The sequence below is a fragment of the Cetorhinus maximus genome, chromosome 13 (genome assembly GCF_964194155.1).
Source record: "Cetorhinus maximus chromosome 13, sCetMax3.hap1.1, whole genome shotgun sequence".
Lineage (NCBI taxonomy): Eukaryota > Metazoa > Chordata > Chondrichthyes > Lamniformes > Cetorhinidae > Cetorhinus > Cetorhinus maximus.
Genome location: NC_135891.1, coordinates 99,924,454 through 99,947,947, shown reverse-complemented (window position 1 = coordinate 99,947,947; position 23,494 = coordinate 99,924,454).

Sequence of the window (23,494 nt, the reverse complement as noted above, 5' to 3'; positions counted from 1 at the left end):
GTTAAAATGGCAAGTGACAGGGAGGTCTGGGTCATGCTTGCGGACAGACTGAAGGTGTTCCGCAAAGCAGTCACCCAGTCTGCGTTTGGTCTTTCTAATGTAGAGGAGACCACAATGGGAGCTGCGAATGCAGTAGACTAAATTGAGGGAAGTGCAAGTGAAATGCTGCTTCACTTGAAAGGAGTGTTTGGGCCCTTGGACGGTGAGGAGGGGGGAAGTAAAGGGGCAGGTGTTGCACCTTCTGTGATTGCATGGGAAGGTGCCATGGGAGGGGTTGAGGTGTTGGGGGTGATGGAGGAGTGGTCCAGGATGTCCCGGAGGGAACGATCCCTGCGGAATGCCGCCGGGGGGGGTGAAGGGAAGATGTGTTTGGTGGTGGCATCATGTTGGAGTTGGCAGAAATGACGGAGGATGATCCTTTGAATGCAGAGGCTGGTGGGGTGAAAAGTGAGGGCAAGGGGCACCCTATCATGGTTCTGGGAGGGAGAGGAAGGTGTGAGGGCAGAGGCGTGGGATATTTCCCATGGCTGGTGGGGGATGGGGGTCTAGAACCAGGGGATACAATCTGAGAATAAGGGGCATGCCATTTAGGACTGAGATGAAGAGGAGTTTCTTCATTCAACGGGTGGTGAATCTTTGGAATTCTCTGCCCAGAGGGCTGTGGAGGCTCAGTCATTGAATATGTTCAAGACTGAGATCAATAGATTTCTACTTACTATAAAAAAAAATCAAGGGATCCAGGGATAGTGCAGGAAAATGATGTTGAAGTAAGAGATCAGCCATGATCTCATTGAATGGTGGAGTGAGCTGGAAGGGCTGATTGGCCTTCTCCTGCCCTTATTTCTTATATTTTTATGGACTTAAGTTTTCCATTGCTGCCTTAGGAAGCTGCTGCCGTTTCCAACCCTCATAACCAACATGTTAGTGATTTAAGAAATGATTGCTGCCATGACTGATTGATGCAAGTGGTTACATTGGAACAAAGGAGCGTGTAGGAGTTGGCCATTTAGTCCCTCAAGCCTGTTGGACATTCAATAGGATTTATTTGATCTAAGATTGAGAGATGATCTGTGATTTAACCCCATCTCGCTGTTGCCTCATATCCCTTAATACCTCTGGTTAACAGATACTATCAATCTCAGATTTCAAATTATCAATTGGCCTAGCATCAACTGTCATTTGTGGAAGAGAGTTCCAAATTTCTTTCACTTTGCATTTATAAGTGTTTCCTAATTTCACCCCTGAAAGGAATTGCTCTAATTTTTAAGCTATATCCCCTTATTCTAGATACACAACAGAAATACTATCTCCATAGCTACCCAAAAAGTTCCTTCAATACCTTGAAAACTTCTATGAAATCATCGCCTAATCTTATAAATTCCAAGAGGATTCTACTTTATGCAATCTCTCTTTGTAAATTAACTAATGTTTGCTCCATTTTGGATCCATTATCGGTAAAGGTGGTGAGCTTAATAATTCCTGGCCTTGACATCAAGTTGTAAGCAAAATGGTACAAGCCTTAAATCATTTGTTTACTAAGCTTAAGTATTTAAATATCATTGGCTGCAATATTTACTGAGCCACAATTTCAGAGCTGGGGTAAGAGATATGGTTGGAAAACCTGGAAGTTAAGATTCCCGGGCGTATTTGAATTCTTCTAGCCAGGTTTTCTGCCCAACAGCCAACTTGATTGACAGACTGACTGTCTGCTTGTCCAGCTGGAAAGACAGCAGGTAGGTTTAGTGGCGTTGGAGAGGAGAGATTGCGGTGAGGGAAGAGATGGAGGGGCCATGGAGACACAGAGGGAGAGTGGAGACACTGCTGCAAGGGGTGCTGTCAGTGATCACAGAGGGAAATCGTAGGGCGGGGGTAGATGGACAGATCAAGGGGATGGTGACGGGGTTTACAGGGTTAGCTTCCTGTGCCTAGAGTAAACGTTCCTGCACCTCCTGGCCCACAAGCAGTACTGTGAAGGCACTTACTTTATGGATCTAGTCTATGTCACTTCCTTTTACCTGCTGGGTTTCCTAAGGCCAGGGAACACTGGCCATTGGAGTTAAAAATAGAAACCTCGATAAAAGTCTCCTTAAAGAGTTTTAATGGTGGCCCCCATCCCCTCCTGAGGGCAAACAGGTCGCACACCCTTCATCCCAACTTTAAAACCAGGATTGCACAGGTTTGAGGAGTCTTGGGTTCAGATTTGAAATTTTCAACATTTTAACTTTTCTCTCCACTTAAGCCCATTCATTTGTGAGGGTTCAAGTTACCTCCAATGCCCTGAGCGGTTTCATGTTTCCACAATATGAACATGCCAGGATTATGAATCCTCATTAGCCAATGGTCAAATACGGAAAACAAATGCCAACTTTGGTGCTGTGCAAAAAGTGGTCCAGAAAATGAGCACTTTTAAACTCTGGGACCAAAAATGTAGTCCTGGTGCACTGGCATTGGGGCCACAATACAGTGGACCTGCTATACCCTGGGATGCCTACACACTGGGACTGACACACAGTGTGACCACTACTACTCACTAGGGTCGTTACACATGGGGCGCTGCCCCACATAGGGGGAAGTGGTTGGCCTCAAACCATAGTGTGTGGTCAGCTAACCTCACCTAGTTGTGGTTTCCGCTGTGCTTCTGATTGATGTGGAAAGAGTTGGAGGTAGAATAGCCCCAGTCAACGAGGACTAGCTGTACTATGTCCAGCTGCATGAATGGTAGCCCTACTTGGAGAAGAGAAGCACCCAGCTTTGTAGAGTAATGTTTTAACGGGTGCCTTTCTGCAAGCGTTGTACTCATCTAATATCTGGGATGGGGTTGGGGCTTATCTTACAAGGGAAGGATAGACGAGCTGGACCTGTATCCATTGGAGTTAATAAGATTGAGAAGTGATCTTACTGAAACCATATAAGATCCTGAGGGGGCTTGACAGGGTGGGTGCTGAAAGGATGTTTCCTCTGTTGAGGGAGACTAAAACCAGGGGACACTTTTTAAAAATAAGGGGTCTCTCATTTAAGATGGAGATGAGAAGAAATGGTTTCCCCTCAGAGGTTCATGAATCTTTGGAACTCTCCTCCCCAGAGTCGTGGAGGCGGGGCTAATTAATATTTTTAAGGCAGAGGTAGATAGATTCTTGACAAACAGGGGAGTGAAAGGTTTTAGGGGGTAGGCACAATGTGGCCGGAATCAGATCAGCCATAATCTTATAGAATGGCAGAGCAGGCTCAAGGGGCTGAATGGCCTAGTGCTGGTCCTAACTCATGTTTGTAAAGTATGTCCCCCTGGTTATCCAAGCGGAGGAGGTGACCTGGTGCAATATACAATTTCAGTTGAGCAGTATCCTGCACCAGCCACTCCAATAGAATTCAGAACAATCTCAGAAATATCCACTGTAGGGAGTACATTGTTGCTTACGAGTTGAGCACTAAGTAAAAGGGGTAACAAGAGCAGGTGGAACTCCACATCATGTAACGTGATCGCTAGTGGCCAGGTTCAGAGTTCTTTCCGCCCCTTAGCCAAGGGATTTGGGCCTTATGGGGCCTGTGTACAAATGCACTTTAGTAGCCCTTCATGGGGCCATTTCAGAGTGTGAAAACCAGCCTGAGCACGTGTGGAGGAGTCCACAACTCACATACATGGATTGCCTCATGGTCACTGTGCAGAATGTGGCCATTTATGGGCCCTCTGCAGCAGAACCCCTATTAGCCAAAGTTATAAGCACAAGCTAGATACCATGACACATTCTGTGACAAGACCTCTGAAGATTGTGGGTCCCAGTCTCCAACAACCTGCCTTGTCAGGGTTCACCATGTTGAACAACCAGCTCCAGACAGCACCCACGCAGGGCATCAACACCTCATTAATTCACAGCGTTCTGTTTTCACACATATTGGGTAGCTGTGCTGAGGAAGTTCCCAACAGCAGGGAAATAATAGGCTGAGTGATCAAGATGTGTCTCGGGGTGATACCACTTCTCCACCTTCCCACTCGAATAGTTAAGAGATGAGTCACTGAGCCTACAGGCCCAGGCAGCCACCGCCTGAAGGTGCTGGGGCAATCTTCTGACATAGCACGAGGAAGTACAGGGCAATCTCCCTTCCTAGAGGCAAACCATAACACCCAGCAGCCATCCACCTCACTTCCTCCTCCCACTGGGGTAACACTTAGGTGAAGCACAGAGTGAGGAGGTAGAAAACACACAGCAAAATAGTGCAGGAACTAAGAGCTGCTAAGAGTTAGAGGAAAAAAACAACAATGTACCTTTAACAACTAGTGCCCAAGTAAAGGGAGCAGGCCTCCCTTGCAGTGTATGTATTACATGGACACTTCAGCTAAGGGCAGGTGTTGTATTATGGGGACACCGCCTCATTTGCAAACAATTATTAGTCAATAAATGAAAGGCTGGCTCTGGCAATTAAGCATCGGTGACCAATGGGATACAATGGTGTGCAGCCATTTTTGAGATGCCAGTAAGGTCCATAGTTAATCCTTGGAAGGAGACAGAAATGAAGGCCACATTGAATTTCACAGCTATTGGTAGGCATGGCAACCAATGCTGTAAGGTGCAAGATCTTCGGCAACAAGGGTACAGATGCCTGTGACCACCGGCCTGGAGAGCCGCAGTCCCCCATGGCACTGGTTCTTGGTTACCTCAGATTAGCTCTATCTTCAGCAGTTGATACTCTGTTAAGGGCTTGGCCTCTGTTGCCCTCATGCCCCTCCTTCCTCTCCCATACCCTCCTAATGCTCAGGGTATTGGGCATTGGAAAGAGTATGGCCCCTCACTGCCACTGGGCCCATAATCTGACAGTTGTGCCCCCATTACCAGTTGGAGCCAAGTGGCTTCCCAATTGTCCTTGGCAGTCTTCCAAACCACCACCACCCCACCACCCCTACTTCCCCCGGGATGCCAGGGGAGTGCTGACCCCATTCAAAGCCCAGGCACTGAGGACCCACTCTCCCTGCCCCAAGAGCAGTGCCAAGAGCACCTCCTTACCAAGTGCACAGTCCCCCTTTTCACGACTGGGTCTGCAGTGATGCCCATGGAGTAGCCATGACTGGCTCTTCGCCACATAATCGCAGCCCAGTGGATGATCTGTTTCTGAAGCCATGGGTATCGTGTCCAGCTTTTTAAATATCTAAATTTGAACCCCTAACATGCTCTTAATGAGCTTTTCAACAATATGAATTTGTCTTAATTGGGAGGAGAGTGGGATTCCTGTTCCACCCTCCCACCTGCCCCAATGCTTATTGCTGGCACTGGTATCAGCACCTTGAAATTGCCACACCCCCCGGCACCAGTATTTTCGGGGCCCCGAGCCTCCATTCTCAACATCAGGAGACCCCAAAAATTCAGCCCGAAGATTGTGGTTTCCAACCCCGCTTGAGAGACCTAAACATTTAATCTAGGCCGGAACACCAGTGCGCTACTCAAAGAGAACTCCAGTATCCACACCACAGGGGCTGCAACGGTTCAAGAAGGCAGCTCACCACCACCTTCTCAAGGGCAACTAGGGATGGGCAATAATTGCTGGTCCAGCCAGCAATGCCCACATCCCACAAATGAATAAAAACAAATCACAAGTGCCACATTTCAGATGTTCCATCTGGCTTCTCAGGTCAATGTAAAGATCCTACAAGACTCAAGAACAGCAGGAACATTTTCCCAGTGTCCCAGACAATATTTATCCTCAACCAATATCTCTTTTAAAAAAAAAAATCATCTGGTCATTTTCATGTTGCTGCTTGTGGGAGCTTCTCTGCACAAAATCATTTCCTACATCACAACAGCAGCTACACTTCAGAAAGGTACTTCATAGACTGTGCTGCGCTCTGGACATCCTGAGGTTGTCGAAGCTGCTATATAAATGCAAATTTGATCTTTGATCTTGCCAAGGTTGAGTAGCTAAAAATTCTGTTCATCCAAAACTTAATGCAGGGCAGATAAGCAGTTTACCAGTTTGTGTGCCAAAATCACTGCAGGCATTTGTAAACTAGTCCATTCTGAGATGTTACTTCTAGGCCTCCAGCCCCCTCCCCCTCAGTCAGCTCCCTTCCCCTCCTGAGGTCGGCGACGCCACGCTTCAGAATTTACATCTGCTTCGTCGGTGAGTTGCCTGGCTGATTGCAGCAGGACCTCAGCCTGGGGCCTACCCCACTCCCAATGGAGGCCATGGCAGGTCAGTGCTATCCAATTTCACTCCCTCTGTTTCTTGGTGTCACTACAGTGATATCGGCCTCTGTCACATGGGCCCAGATCTTCTGGTCTCTGGATCGTCAGAGACTGGATGTATGACCCAAGATGCGTGTCGGGACCCTGCAGATGTCCTGATGTATTGATCTCCATGGGAGTTGCTAGGGAAGTTTCAACATTGGATGGACAATCCTCCTACTCCCCGGGAACCTTCAAAAAGGTCTTCGGCTTCAGACAGTTCCGATTTACTTACCTGGAATTTGGCGCGTTCAGAGCCGTCAAGCTACGGATTAGGTTATACACTTAGCTCCAGCAGACACTTAGGAGAATTGCCTTCTGTTTCTCCTTCACCGTTATCTTGTTAGCTACAAAGTAGAAACCTAACCACTCAACGTTTTGACTTCAGTCCTCGATGGATGAATCATACAGGTCAATCTCCCAAAGGGAGACATTGCTGGTGACTATATTCCTTTTCTTTCTTCCCCTAAAAAATTGAAATACTCACAGTGGCGAGGTGAGGTGCTGCATCAGCGCTATTTGTCCTCATTGCTAATTGTAATGAACTTGAATGGAGGGCTAGTTTCTTGTGAAAAAACAGTAAACTTTATTTACAGACTTCAGATGAGGCTAAATGCTTGTTCCAAAACCAAGGCAAAAAAACTCCACCCCTAAGATTCCCCACCCTTAGGGCTGATTGTTTGTACAGTCACATGATCCCCATAACAGTAAGGAATGGTTTAACTTACAATCATTACACACAGTTAATAAACAAGTAAAGCTAATGGATCGCAGGAAATACAGATTTGGGCTTATTCAAATTGAATTCAATTGCAATTACATAGCACCTTTCATCACCTCAGTCCCAACAGACTTTAAAGCCAATGAAGTTATTTTTAAAATGTAGTCACTGTTGTAATGAAGGAAAGGAGGCAGTCAAGTTGTGCACAGCAAGCTCCCACAAACAGCCACGTGCTAATGACACATAATCTGTTTTAGTAATGATGGATGAGGAATTAATATTGACCAGGGTGAACTGAAAATAGAGTCATGGGATCTTTTGCATCCACCCAAGAGGACAGATAAGATCTCAATTTAATGTCTCGTTTGAATGACGCTACATCTGAGGCCTAGACTTTGTGGTCCTGTCTCATTGGGCAGAATTTTATGAGTCAGCGAGTGGGAGCGGGGCCTGCTCACCGACGTGTAAAATGACGCACGTGATGTCGGGCAGAACTCCGGACATCACTGCACCCGATTTAAATTTTCAGGAAGGCGGGAGCGCAGCGAAATCAGCTGTGCGCCCGCCGACCTGTCAATGGCCAATTGAGGCCATTGACAAGGTCAATTAAGTAATTAAAGGACCTGCCAATCCAACCTTAAGGCTGGCGGGCAGGCCAGGAACCCCGGCGGGAACTAGAAAAAACATGAAACCTCATCCACCGGCGGGATGAGGTTTCATGTAGGCTTTAAAAAATTTTAATAAAGATTTTGTCAAAATTATGGACATGTCCCAACTCATGCAATATTGTCACATGAGGGGACATGTAAGGGAAATTTTATTTTTCTCTTTTTTACATGTAAAGCCGATCTCCCTGAGGCTGCACTTAGCCTCAGGGAGATGAGTGTGCTCTTTCGTGCACATGTGCGAAAGAACGCACTCTCGATTTTGGGATTCCCTCTCCCGCCTGCACAGGGAGTGCATATCGCTTCCTTGTGGACGTCACACTGGGCGAGCCTTAATTGGCCCGCCCACGTAAAATGGCAGCGCGCCTCCGATCGGGGGCACCAATCGGAAGCGCACCTGTATGTGCCCGCCCATCACAGATTCAGCCCATGGAATGGGATCTGGACCCAACTTACGAGGCCAGAAGACTCAGAGCCATTTTAAAGGCTAAATAAATTCTTGTCCTAGCATGTTCCCGCTTGCCATTAAATGGCCACGCCCGTTTAAATTTTCCAGCAGACTGTTAATTGTTTGGCAAACATCCCATCACAGGTGAAAAGTGTATCAGGCATTTGCATACCAGATGAATTTTCCAACCTCATAAAATAGAACGAGGTCAGGGTTTGCTGCTTTCTGTCAGTAGTGAGCACACAGCTTCTCACTTCATTGGCATCACAAAATCGGCCCTTAGGTTTCTGGTAGCCAATAAAACGTCCATATAAAGCTGTGATTTTCTGCAGTAAAGCAGGCAAGTGTCACTAGAGTAACAGATAAGTGGCCCTCTGGATGAAGAATTTGGAAACCTGTATTCAGGTAATGGCAAAAAATAAATGAGAATGCAGAGCATCATAAATCATTTCAAAATCATACATTAGCAGCAGTGCAACCTTATTCATAAACACAAACACAGGCCTGTAGTAATTCCATCAATAAACTAGTAAGAACCTGACAGCAACAATCACTGTTAGGCTCACTAACAGAGCAGTAGAACCAGCAGCCTGTATATCTAGCAGAGAGATTAAACAACATTTATAGCTTGAAATAAGATTTTATTTAATAGGACACAAAACTCCCAAGGTTGGTAGTTTGAAAGTCAAATAGTAAACTGAAGAAATCAGGATCATGACTCCCATCTTTATACAAATGGAGAACCGAGGACTCACTATCTGTTGATTGCTTTTGTAAAGAAAGACTCATTTCCTAATACAGCTATCCCCAGTTTTAAGTAGTCCCCAACAGAGTAGTTTTGTTATTCAGTAGTTGAAAAATTACGACCTGTTTATTCAATATATGTACCCCCTACCCCGTTATATAGCTGGGAACTGATCAAAACTGTCTGTATAGATACTGCTGAGCGAATCAATCAAAGTCTGTTTCCTCATCCTCTAGAACCTTTGGCTTGGGTTTTGGTCTCCCCCTCCCCACAACACCTTGGAACATGCTCCTCCTATCGATGGCCAAGAACACATTTCCCTGGGTCTGCACCGAGGGCATGTTCCACAACAGCGATGGGATGAAGCAAATTAACATGAGTGAGTATTGGGGGAATCGGTCTTGTAAAAATAAGCCGACTATATCTTGGGGATGGTACTTTGTAGCTTTATTTTAGAGCAATCAGGAAAACAAAACCTCTTCTCTTTGGTTCTTTGCCACATCACCGGGATTGTAGAAGATTTATTTACATTGCGTTTTGTTTATTTCATGCTTATGTAATGTACTGGGACCGAAAATCTTGAGTTGGGATCAATCTCCTGGTATTATATACATTTAAATGGGAAAACCTGTTTTGACATAAGTCGTTCTGATTTAAGTAATAATTTCCGGGAATGTGTCTACTACTTAAAATGGGGTATTCCTGTAATATTTGTGTATAAATATTTTGCAGATTGTATCTGTGCTGTGCAATTGTTGCAGGAATTTCCAATACCAGGCAGCCAAGGCAGGACAATGAATTGGAAAAACAACATAGCAACACAATTGTGAAGGTTGGAGCATCAACACCATCGAGCGGAGGCAGCATTGAAAGTAAAGTAATTGGAAAGAGATGCTAAACCACTAACTGGTTGAAGAATGGTTTGGTAAAGCCCTAGGAGCGGGTTAGCATCCTCCCTGTTTGACCACAACATATTGTGGGACATCCGACATTTTGGCCTAGAAATTCAATTGTGTCAAAAAATGGGCATTCAGGGGTGAGTTCCACACTGCACATGCCTGTTAGCATTGTCCCCGGCAACAGATAATATTCATGGTGCTTGTTCATGATCGTAAATCAGGTGTGCACCCAGCACAACCCATCGAGAGCTCTGGTGGTTAGACAGGTAGTTTACCGAAAAATCATCATGGTGGCTGGTGCCGAATTGTGATGATGATACAAATAAAACAAGTAATCATAATTCATTACACAGTTATAGACAAGCATTAAAATAAAAAGTGTAAAATAATAAAAGAATTGCACAATTATGAACATTTAAGTGCACAAATAATTACAATACGTTGCAAAAAGCACTTTTCCTTAGTTTACAGAATAAAAATGAAAGCTCAACTGCACTCTGCGTTTTGCATTAAAGTCCACAGATTGCATTCTGTCAGGTTAAGTTCATTAATTTCTCGGTCATTTACATACTATTTATGAGTTTTATAAAATAGGGGATTGGATTGTCTCGGAGTCTGTTTATTCTATCTGTGGAATATCGTATTTGCGGAAGGGTGACTTTTCTCCTGAGTTCCATTGCATATTTTACTCTCATGTGGTTGTGGCAAGAGAGAGTGGCAATGATGGGGTCAGCACTGTATCCCCTGCTCTACGTGCTCCACCTCCTTGTCCACCTACCCCTGACGCACCCTCTTGTTGCCCTGGTGGTAGGAAGTGCTGATCCTTCACGATGGCAAAGTTAGAGGGCAGGTGACCACACTCTGAATAGCTGCTAATGGCAGGGATGCAAAGCTCCTTTGAAATGGTCTAGGCAGTGGGAGCATTGCTATAAGAGCACCAGTTGTCTAGTTGATTATATTTCTTACAGTGGAATGGCTCTCCAGCTAATGAATTAATTAACCCAGCAGCCATGGTGAGATTTGGACCTATGCCCCCCCAAAGCATTAGCTTGGACCTCTGGATTAGTAGTCCAGTGACATTGCCACTACGCCACATCTCTCTGCAATGTCGTTGATGTTACCTGCTACAGCCTGAAAAAAGTGTGTTGTATAGAAGCTAAGGGTCCACTGACTGACAGCCACAGGCAATACTGTCCCAGCCATGTTGCAAGGCGGGAGTTGTGGCTGGAGTAGGTGACCTAGTTCAAAACCATGAACCTTTATGAAATGAAGGCACCTCATATACTCTCCTAAATAAAGTTAATTTCAAAGAGCTTTCTGCCCTCTGCGGCTACGGCCTCGTGTCATGTACTCTCCTCCTCTTCCCTTCTGCCGCAGCTGCTCCTGCTTTCCACTGCCTTCCTCGCTACTCCCCCTCCTCCTTCAGCTGCTGAAAAATCCTCCCAGACCACCCGTGTCTGCAGTTAAACTGTTCATACGTCAGTCAAAAGTAGTGGAACAGCAGCAAAATTTTCTTTGCAGCAGTCAGTCTGACTTTCCAGATTCAGAAAACAGCTCAGAAAATACCCAGGAGTTGGCCAGCAGCCTGAAACAATGAACTGACAACGAACCTGTAAAGTCTGGCATGGTCTCTTTAAACAGAGCTGGCAAAGCTTCTTTCCTGCCTTTTAGAGCCACAAATCGGAGCACAAATTTATCATGTGGCAAATCAGAGGCTGGGGCATACCAAGATCAGAAAATTGCTCTTCAACGAGATAGAGTTCTTATTTACACAAGTTGTTTTAAATAATTTTAGCATGCACTCTGAATGCCCATAGAAACGCATGATTCAATATGGCAGGCTACATATGGCTTAAAATGAACATAAACTTCCTACCTGTCACATTGGAGGCTACCTGCCCCTTTAACACCTGAACAAACAGTCACGGTACAATTTCTAAGCCATCTTTATGCTGAACTCACTCTCAAGGTCTAAGCCTAGAAAAGCATTTTAAAAGCAAAAGTATTAATAATTCCATTTTTCTTATTAGCTCAGAGCTTTGGACATGTTCAAATTTACAGAGGTTAGGATGTGGGAGACCAGCCCAGGAGTGCAATGGAACAGTCAAGTCAAGTAACAAAGCCATGGATGCAGGTTTCAGCAGCAGATGAGCTGAGACAGGGAAGAGTAAGGTGAGGTTAGGGAGGTGGAAATAGGTGATCTTAGAGATGGTGCAATGTGTGGTTAGGAGCTCATCTCAGGGTCAAATATGACACCAAAGTTGCAAACATTCTGGTTCAGCCTCAGACAATCACCAGGGAGAGGGAAAGAATCAGTGCCTAGGGACTGGAATTTGTGAAGCTGAAGACAATAGCTTTGGTCTTCCCAATATTTAACTGGAGGAAATTTCTGCTCATCCAGCAGTGGATGTCGGACAAGCAGTCTGACAATGTAGAGACAGTAGCGGGGTCGAGAGAGGTAGTGGTGATGTAGAACAGTAAATGTGAAACTGACACTGTATTTTGGTTAAGATATCGCCAAGAGGCAGCAAGAAATAGGAGAAGACAAATGATAGATCCTTGGAGGACACCAGAGGTCACAGTGCAGGAGCAGAGAGACCAATGCAGGTGATTCTATGGCTAAGGTAAGAATGGAACTAGGCCAGTGTAGTCCCATAAGGAAGCTGTTGGGTCCAATAAATAATAGAGGTAATTTAACTTCTTTGTACTCCTAGAAATGAGTGTTGCCTGCCAAAAGCATGCACTTGAAATATGGACACTACCTTCCATAATTTTCCATCGTTAAAATGTGTACATAGAAAGATCCCAAAAATTGCGGGGAGCTGATTGACCAGTTAATAATTGGTTAATAATAACCTGTTTTTAATGATATTGGTTAAGGAAGGCACATTGACTGGGACACCAGCAGAATTCCCTGATCTCCTTCAAGTAGCGCTGAGATATCTTTAGCATCCACCTAACCCCTAGGAGCAATCAGGGGGCCTCAGTTTAAGATCTCATCGAAAGGCTAGCGCCTCTGACAATGCAGAATTCTCGCAGCGCTCACTGTATTGAAGTGGCAACCTAGATTACTCTAGATTATAATTCCTGTAGTTAAAGAATCAAAGCTTTCTAACACAAAAGAATGAGTTCCATCAACCACGTCAAACGAAGAAGCCAGTAAAAATACACAGTAACATTTTCTGAAAATGGTAATTTCACATGACTTTTGGTTGAATCTGATTTTATCTTTATGGAAAAGAATTGCTCAATTAGCTCAAAACTAATATAAATTAGGTTTTAAATATTAAGTAATAGTCAAAGGTATAAGGGAATACAGTACGAATGTATTCCATGTGTGTTTTGCCAGAGGCTGGCATTAGCCTCAACTTCCTACCACAACTGGCTATGAAACTCTTTTCTCCAATGGCCTCTCAGGAAGATGAGCTGTGATGCTCCCAGGATTTGCCCCAAAATGGAGAACACAACGTGTCAACTGTGGCTCAATTGGCAGCATTCTTGTCCCTGAGCCAGAAAGTTGTGGGCTCAAGTCTCCCTGCTTGAGTGCAAAAGCCAAAGCTAACACTTGGGTGCAGTACTGTGGGTGTGCTGCACTGTCTGAGGTGCAAACTTTTGGATGAGACGTTAAGATGAGCCCCCATCTAACCTCTCAGATGAACGTAAAAGATCCCATGATGCTCTTTGGAAGAAGAGTAGGGGAGTTAATTCCAATGTCCTGGCCAATATTTATCCCACAGTCAACATGGCAAAAACAGATTATCCGGTCATTATCACATTGCTGTTTGTGGGATCATACTGTGTGCAAATTGGCTGCCTTTCTACATTACAACAATTACTACACTTTGAAAGTATTCCATTGGCTGTAAAGCATTTCGAGGTGTTCAATAGTCGTGAACGGTGCTAAATAAATGCCAGTCAGTTTTTTTGTACTGCAATGTGAATTTAAAACTACGAGGATACCTGAAAAATGTATTTATGCTTTCTACTCTTGCTATAATATTGCTGATAGTCCATAGTTGAAATATTTGTCTGTGGGTTTAAAACAATGTGTCGTGACTAATATTAATGAGGTTAGGGGAGGGAGGGAGGAGACCCATGTGTTGGCATGGGCCCATTAGGCTGAATGACCTATTTCTGTGCTGTAAATATTCACTCATTTTTCCAGAACTGCTTCATCCAGTTCAGGGTCATGGGGAGTTGGAGCCTAGCCTGACAGGCAGTGGGCGCTAGGCAGGGTACACCCAGAATGGAACACCAGCCCATCACAGGGCACACCCTCACACACACCCTCGCACACACAACCTCACTCACACACCCTCGCACACACACCCTCACACACACACCCTCACACACACACCCTCACACACACACCCTCACACACACACCCTCACACACACACCCTCACACACACTCACACACCCTCACACACACACCCTTACACACACACCCTCACACACACTCCCTCACACACACGCCCTCACACACACACCCTTACACACACACCCACTCTCACACATCCTCACACACACACCCTCACACACACACCCTCACACACACTCACACACCCTTACACACACACCCTCTCACACACACACACTCACACACACACCCTCACACACACAGTGGGGGACAATTTACCATAGCCAGTCCATGTAACCAGCACATCTTTGGATAGTGGGAGGGAGGAAACCAGAGCACCCGGCAGAAACCCATGCAGACACGGGGAGAACGTGCAAACTCCACCCAGATAGACAACCAAGCTCAGAATCGAATTCAGGTCCATGGAATTGTGAGGCAGCAGTGCTAACCACTGTGTCACCATGCTGCCCCAGCTGGAGATACTATTAATGCTATTTAATTTTGTCTGTTAAAGGAAACAAAAATATTATTACCTAAACTTTACAACAAAATAATAGTACTCATTCGCATCCATCAAATTAATAATATCTACCACAAACTACCTGAGATTTCTCTCAAATTTTTTACGATGAGTTGATTGAAGTAGAGGCAATTGGCTTTGGGGTATAGTCTAAAATTGGTGAAAATGAGTCAATAGCCCACTTTACCTTTCCCCTGGTTTATAAAGTGAGCTGTTAACTCCCCATCACTAAATTAATACTATCAGACAAAGTCAAGATCTATCCCAACAAGCTTTAGGAGAACCATGGGTGTTGTAAGGCGGTGAGCATAGTTCAGTAGGTCTTATTAAGGTATTCATAGTCTTAAGCAGTTCACTGTAAGTTTTAATAAATAATGAAAACAGTATACATAGTACAATAAAAGTACAAACTAGGAGCTGTCTCCGTGCTTGCTTCTACACGCAGCTCTGTCCAACACTACACTGACCCCAAGGTGCGGGTTGTGTGTTATTTTACATTACTATGTGAGCAGTCTTGTACCCCGTCCCACATTAACCCTTATATGTGCCAGACTCTTACATTACAATGGGTAATTAGCAAACAGGTGGCTATCTGAGGCCAGTGTTGTGAAGGATGGGTCTGGCCATGTTGTCGTGAAATGATACAGTCAGTTTGACAGTGCCACACCACCTGTCCCTTGTGGAAAAGTTTGTGCAGATCTCAAGTTCTTGTGGAAAAAGGAGATGATGGATGTGGTTCAATGGTCCCCTAAACAGACTGTCAAAGTCATTTGACAGAGCGCCTCATCGCCAGATCCAAGCACCAGGATGTAGCTTGCTGGTGCTGAGAATAAGGGCCCTCCCTATAAGATCCTCCTGGCATGTCCAGAGCCTCACTGCCTTTACACACTGCCCTCTAGGCAGCTGCCACAGGGAAGAGACCACTGCCTTTGCAAAATAGGTCTGGAAAGAGATGCAGTGCCTTTTGTCAATGTTCATCCCGAGCAAGTCCATAATGTAAGACTTTGTGCTCTACAGGCTGTTCCCAGGGATGCAAACTGAGATATACATCAATGGATGGGCCATAAACTCAGTGAAAGATGCTCTTTGGTCAATCCAGTACAAGGAGCTGTCAAGTGACTAAATGTTGCAGGTTGGCACATTCCAAGATCCAGGATGCCGAGGGATGCCCTAAAGCTTGGGTCAGCTGCCACAATGGCTCAATTTGGAAAAGCCAATGTCTAAGGCCCTCCCACCATCACACACCAAGGGACTGGGAAACCCCTCGGGCTGTATGCACCAGAGAATCTCTGACATGAAATGTAAATGTGCATTGTAAACACAGCCTGTAATGGTAAGTGTAGTGAGTCACCTCATGTATAGTATTGAAGGGAATTGATCTGTAATTCACATTATGTAAAGTCAAATTTGAACTGTTATATAACGTACCATTATAAATCTTATCAATAAAGTACATTTTTGGGGAAAGAAATTGCAAAAAGGTGACTCTTGGGATTACAAATTTCATCCCTTTTTGTTGTAATAAATGATTTACATAAGAATATAAGAAATAGGAACAAGGGAAGGCCATTTGGCCCCTTGAACCTGCTCCACCACTTAATAAGATCATGGCTGATCTGATTGTGGCCTTAAGTCCGATTTCCTGTCTATCCCAGTAACCTTTGACTCCCTTGTATATCAATAATCTGTCTTAATCGGCCTTGAATATAGTCAATGACCCAGCCTTCACTGTTTTCTGAGGTAGAGAATTCAAAAGATTAACAACCCTCTGAGAGAAGAAATTCCTCCTAAACTCCATCTTAAATGGAAGCCCTTAATTTGAAACTGTGCTCCCTGATTCTAGATTCCCACATGAGGGGAAACATCCTCTCAGCATTTACATTGTCAAGACCCCGCAGAAGCTTACAGGTTCCAATAAGATCACCTCTCATTCTTCCAAATTCCAATGAGTATAGGCCCAATCTGCTCAACCTTTCCTCATAAGACAACGCCTGGCATGGTGGTTGTTTGGGGGTTGAGGGGTGAGGTTAAGAGGCCCTTTACATGATGTTGGGAGCTGGGCTGCTGTGTTGGAGAATTGAGGCGGGCCTTCTAACCAGCCTGTACCCACACTCCTCACGCATTCCAACCCCCAACCAACCCCTATGCCATCCCATGCCACCTCACATTGCCCGATGCTACCCCATGCCACCTCACAACTCCTTTGCCACCCCATGCCATGTATCCTCCATAGACATTCACCCAGTATGCACTATGTACAGTTCTCAGGGCATAAATTCAAGGTGAGGTGCAGGAGGTTTAGGGGGGATGTGAGGAAACACTTTTGACAGTCCGGAATGCACTGCCTGGGAGGGTGGTGGAGGCAGGTTGCCTCACATCCTTTGAAAAGTACTTGGATGAGCACTTGGCACATCATAACATTCAAGGCTATGGGCCAAGTGCTGGTAAATGGGATTAGGTAGTTAGGTCAGCTGTTTCTCACGTGTCGGCGCAGACTCGATGGGCTGAAGGGCCTCTTCTGCACTGTGATTTTGTGATTCTGTGTGATTCTGAGAGTCATGCAAAAGCAATGGGAATTACTTTAAAATAATTGGAAAATCATTAAAGCTCTAACAATCTAATAAAACCTTGAATTCAAACTCACTATCATTAACGCTGGACCAAAAAACTGGGGAAGAGTTTTGTAATCCTGTTACAACTGTTAGATGCCTATTAGGTTTGTAAACAAAAAAGAAACAATGGCAAAGACATATTTTGTTATTGTAGGCCGGTAAAAGTTTCAATAGTTCTTGGATTAATAAGACCACCTGCTGAGCTGAAGCTTTTGAAACCCAACCAAGCATTCATAATGGGTTAACAAAAGCTTCCAGCTTCACTGACAGAACAGATATCTATTTCCATTTCAATGCAGAGTGTCTGTCAATCAATGGAGGGGGGTAGGTGCAAACCATTTTTTTTCTATCTTCAGAAGCAGGGGCCGGAATTTTATGGTCCCACCAAAACCACGGACTTTTGAATGGATTACCGCATTTTACGGCTCCATTACTGCTGCGATGGGGCTGTAAAATGCCGTCCAGGGTGTTTTTTAAACAGCCAGATCGCCAGTCCAATTAAATCAGAGCACAATAACATGACAGCAGAGCACAGTGGTTTTTTTTGCAATTTTTTATATATGATGGTACTTTCTCCATTGGAAAATGGAGCAATGCAGCACCTAATCGTGACATTTGAAAGTGTCAAACCGTTTTACCCTCACCTTTCGGAATATTCCCGACTCCTAAGCAGGCTTTCCAATTTCTTCTCAAACTCTCAAACCTGGCACGCTTTTAACAGATTTCCAAAATCCTGCACCGCCAGACAAAAATGGTGTGTGGGCGGAAATCCAATTCTCGTCCCGCGTTTAAAATTGGGAACGAGAATGCAGAAGAAAATTGGATTTCCTCCAAACAAATCAAAGTGCGGCCATGTGTGCACCGAAACGCATCTCCACACCCAGATGAAAACTCGTTCTACACTTATCAACAATTTCAGAAGCAGTGACCCCTCCCCCCACCCCCACCATCTTCACTCTGCAACTCCCGGATCCTTAAAGCTCCAGTTAAATGATAGAACCATTGCTGTGGCTTTAAAGAAACATGTTTCAGTGTACACTCTTCAGCAACACAGTGTCACGGTCCTAATTCAACTGCACAAGACGGACTGAAGCCATAAAATCAGACAGGGCATGGTAGCAACCAATAGGATACAAGTTGAGTAGTCTATATGCTTGTTGTGGGGTGGCCAAGTTGTGCTATTAGTGATCAGCAGACATTTCTTGGGTGGAAACTTTGGGCAGAATTTTACGACAGGGGATTTTACGTTCCCGCTGAAGCCAATGAGGTTTAGAATGTCTCGCCGCGTTTTACTGCCCCGTCCCCACCGAAACAAGGCCATAAAATTCTGCCCTTTAAGTTGATTTACAATATACTCAGCAGCAACTACACGTGTGCTTTCAACTCCAACTCTATCTCTACACTGACTGAGGTAGCCTGCGCTACTCTCCTATTGGTTACTACAGATCATGTGATCTTCCTTAACAGGTATTATTCTTAAAGGTACATTACACACTGAACAAAACCATAATTACTACATTCGTTCCCCTTTAACTTGGCTATACATATTATATTTACAAGTACATATTTTTCAAGACAACACAATATTTACACTGAGTAAAGAATGACAAGTTCAATCTTTCAGGTGGTTTCCTGGTACATGTGGAATGTCACAGCTCCACAACTTCAGGTTCTTTAGGCGGAATTTCCTGGGCCTGCTGGTGGCGGGCGTGGAATATATGGCGCGATGAGCTTCACAACGGCGTGAAGGCAAAGTCATGATCGTCCACTCAGCCGTGTTTCCCACCATTGGTCGGCGGGAAATTAATTGCAATATATTAGCATAAAAAAGCAGCCTGCCAGGCCCTTGGAACCCCACCATATCGTCCATCCAGTCAGCGGGGGAGGCACGCCGACGTGTTTCACAACACGCAGCCAAAGTGCACTTGGCGGTCTTCACTTTGGGGGAACTGAGGTGAGTGAGCAGCAGCTTCTCCATAGCTCGCCCACTGTTTACAGGCCTCAGGGGAGCCGGGGGGGTGTGGGGGTAAGTGCTGGCCAGCCTCGGAGGTGACCATTGTGGGTGGGGGAGGGGGGTCAAGTGCTGTTCTGGTGCTGCATCCCCCGCACAGGTAAGCGAGGGAACTGTCCACACATTAGGGACGCCTGTATAAATGGACCGTGCCTCTGTAACTGAGACAGATCAGGCACAGCCACTGTTCTATGATTTGCGTCGGGCTCCTAGCCTGCCCACCCATGCAAACAATGCGGTGGCACCAAAGGGCCACCACTTTATTGGACCTCGGAGCAGTTGGACTGCACACATTGTACAATCTCCTCACCAACACTGGCCATGTAGCAGTCACTGCTGGAGGTGCTCACAGCCCCATTGCAATCTCAGCATCCCAGTTTGGACCAGTGTCCCCCATGTCACAGGTTGACAGGGCAGCCACGCAGCGCACTCATCTCTGGCATCCGAGGGGTGACCAGCTCTCTGGGAAGCATTAAGGGGTGTTCACACAGGGCCAGGAAAGGTGGTAAGTACACCCATGATAACCACGTCTCTCTCTCTTTCATGCTGCAGGAGGACAATGTCAGGACCATGGATCCTGGTGACCTAGCTGTGTGCCTGATGGCCGACAGAGACCATAGAAGATGGAGGAGAGAGTGACTGAGGCTCCTGGCTGTGCAAAGGCAGGAGCAGCAACCTCATGAAGAAGGGGCACTGGGGGCTCCCACACACTGCCCAGGAGCGACAGTGAGCCGTGGCTGGTCAGCACCTAGCGACACCCAGGGTCTATAGACACCGCCTGCCATTCCTGCAGATGACTGAGAACCAGTGTCGCCGATGACTGCGCATGTCTAGGGAGCTGGTGACTCACATCTGCCACTTACTGCAGGACTTGGCGCCCAGAGGACATGGAGGGCATCCACTGCCAGTGGCTGTGAAAGTGACCACGGCGCTCAATTTCTATACCAGTGGCTCCTTTCAGGGCTCCACAGGTGACCTCTGTGGGATTTCACAATCCGCCACCCACAAATGCATCCAGGAGGTCACTGACGCATCTTCTCCATGGCAACAACTTTGTGCATTTCGCCCGGGACCGGGACAGCCAGGATACAAGGGCCATTGGATTCACCCTGATCTCAGGATTCCCACAGGTACAGGGTGCGATCGACTGCACCCATGTGGCGCTCAGGTCTCCATCGCTACACTGGGTGGACTTCATCAACTGCAAGAGCTTCCACTCACTGAATGTGCAGCTGGTGTGCGACCACCAGAAACGCATCCTGCAGGTGTGTGCATGGTTTCCAGGGAGTGTGCACGATGCCTACACCCTCAGTCGCTCACAGACCCCTGACGTCTTCCAGGGTCCACAGAAGCTGCAGGGTTGGCTCCTTGGGGACAAGGGCTACCCACAGAGGCCGTGGCTGATGACACCTGTGCGGCAGCCTCAGACTGCAGCTGAGCGACGCTATAATGAGGCTCATGCTGCAGCTCACAACTTGGTGGAGCAGACCATCGGGATGCTGAAGATAAGGTTCCAGTGCCTGGACCGGTCTGGTGGAGCCCTGCAATACAGTCCACAGAGGGTATCACACATCATCATCATCTGCTGCGCCCTTTACAACCTGGCAATCTAACGGGGAGAGGAGCTGGCTGAGGAGGAGATGGAGGAGCTGGAGGTCTCCTCCGATGAGGAGGACACTGACAGGGATGAGGGTGAGGGTGTCCTCAGTGGTGACGACGACGGGGATGAGGCTCTCACACTGGCCGGACGAGGCAGGCGCGCTCGGGAGGCCCTCATAGCTGCCAGATTTGTGGAGGATGATGAGGACATGCAGTGAGGTGTCCCCATAGATCCTCACATCGCAGTTGTGAACGTTTGACTCCAGTCTGGCTTATCACAGCACCAATACTCTCTGTGAGAATGCTCCTGTCATGGAGATGCAGTGGAGGCCCTAATAGTCACCAGTCACAGGAGGATGATGACAACATGCAGTGAGGACACTCCATAGATCTTCATATAGCCTCTGAGAATGTCTGACTCCTGTCTGGCCGAGGGCAGCTCGCTTACACTCTGCGATCAGGGCCATCTCATAGACGCAGCCATGAAACTTTAGATGCATCTGATCCTTTGTCCATCTTTAGCACCTGAGCCCGTCAGGAGCACAGCATCACTGGTCACAGATACTGAAGAGATGGGGGCCAGCCCCACCTTAACGGTGCTGAGAGCACACAGAGAGAATGAGGTAACTCTGTGACACTTGCCCACTACATTCTGGCAGCAATGACCAGAGGTGCAGGCACCAGTAATGTTTCCAGGGAGTGTGAGGCTGGACCATCACTGTGGTCTGAAGGCTGCACAGAGCACAGGGAAGAGGCCCTGGACTGAGACACCTGCCTTTATCTTGTGCAGAAAGGTTTCGCATCTGAGTGAGAAGAACACTGCCCATCAGAACAAGGAGCCACAGGCAGGGAGACATTCTTGGGAGTTTATTGACAATAGTGAACATTATGTACAAGTGATTAACACCCGTGCCCAGGCTGTGCAACTACTTCTACCCCTTCGGACGGAATTCCACATTGGCCCCAAGCCCCGAACCCTCCCTCGGGTGCTGGTGCCCCGCAATAATATGAGCCGCCTCGGGGACATGCCCTCCGTGCCACTTGGCACGGTGCGGAGGGGTTTTCTGTACGGACTGCTGCTGCACACCTTCCATTTTCTCGCCCTGGTCCGCCGCCCGGACACGCCCTGGCGTGCCTTGTTGCCGTCCGGCGGCGGAGGCCCCCGATGGGAGGCCCTCTACGGAGGTGTTCTCCCTCTTTCTATCGGGGACCTGGGTTGGAGGGTGTTGCACGCAGCAGTCCCATACAATCGTAAAATGTGTAGGTTCACGGACTCCCAAGACACCTGCCCTTTTTGCGGTCTTGTGGAGTCCGTGGACCACGTGTATATAGGGTGTCTTAGGCTGCACTTCCTTTTTAGTTATTTAAAAAATCTTTTGTTACTGTTTTGGTTGCACTTCAGTCCCACGCTCCTGATCTACGGGCACCCGGTGCGGAAGGGGGTCGGGAAGGAGGAGGACCTCCTCGTGAACCTGCTCCTGGGCCTGGCCAAGTTGGCCATCAACAGGTCCAGGCAGCGGGCGATCGACGGGGGAGTCCCGCCCGATTGTTTGTCCCTCTTCCGCGGCTACGTTCGCGGCCGGATGTCCCTGGAAAGGGAGCACGCGGTGTCTGCCGGCACCATCGAGGCCTTCCGTGCTCGGTGGGCACCGCGGGGTCTGGGGTGTTTTGTTGACCCCTTTAATCACATCTTAGTTTGATGTTTGTAAGGTTCCTTTAAAGTTTTTTCCTTGATTTTTCAGCTGACCTGACTTAGGGGCTGTGCTTGATTTCTCCCTTGTTCTTTTTGCTCATTTAGTTTATTGTTTTGACTCAAAAGAGTTACTTCTACCCAACTGTCCTAACCCTGCCACTATGTCTTGATGCTCCCTGGACATCCACAGCGGAGCTGGAGGCAGCCTGCTGACTGTGACGCCCTGTCTGTGATGACTTTGGCGGGCGTCCTCTGGAGGGTCAAGACTTGGTCGGCTCCAGCCTGCTTTTGGGCTCCTGCTATGTGGCAGCAGCACCCTCCTTGGCTGGAGCTAGAGAGGGGTTTTGGATGGGCCGGACACTCTGGGAGTCACCTGGATGGATGGGCCCAGAGTGTGCACCTGCTGATCCTCCTCCCTACAGGTGCCGAAGGGTCCCTGGCTGACTTTGTGAGTGGAAGGGGTAGCTGGAGTGAGATCGAGCTGCCCAGAAACCCTCACACGTGCACATTGTTGGAGGCCAACTATGGCATCAGCGATGGAGTTAACCCTGCACGGCAGTGCAGGAGAGATGTCCTGGACCTAGGTCCCCATGGTGGCCGCCATCCTACCAGTGTTGACCTCAGTGCGTTGCAATGCCGGCGCTATCACCTCAGCCTAAAGGCAGACGGAATCCTCCATCGTGCCTTGCAATCTGAGGAGCGCAGCGGACATCCCTTCCTGATGTTCCCAAGTTTGCCTTTGCAGCTCCAGCAACTGTGACATGACCGAGTCCAGAGGCTCCTCATCTGACTCAGACTCAGCAACGTTCTGGCCTCCAGCAGCTGCTCCGAGTGCCAGAAACCTGGGAAGTCCCTGCCTCCACCTGCTGTGGATCAGACAGTGCGCTGTGTTCACCAGATTGTGATCCTGAGGCTACTCTAAAGCTAGATCCCAACGATTTGTGTGTCTCTGCGCTGGTGGAGGGTGTGGGTGAGGCTGTGACGTGACTTCAGAGAGGGTGCCTTCAGAT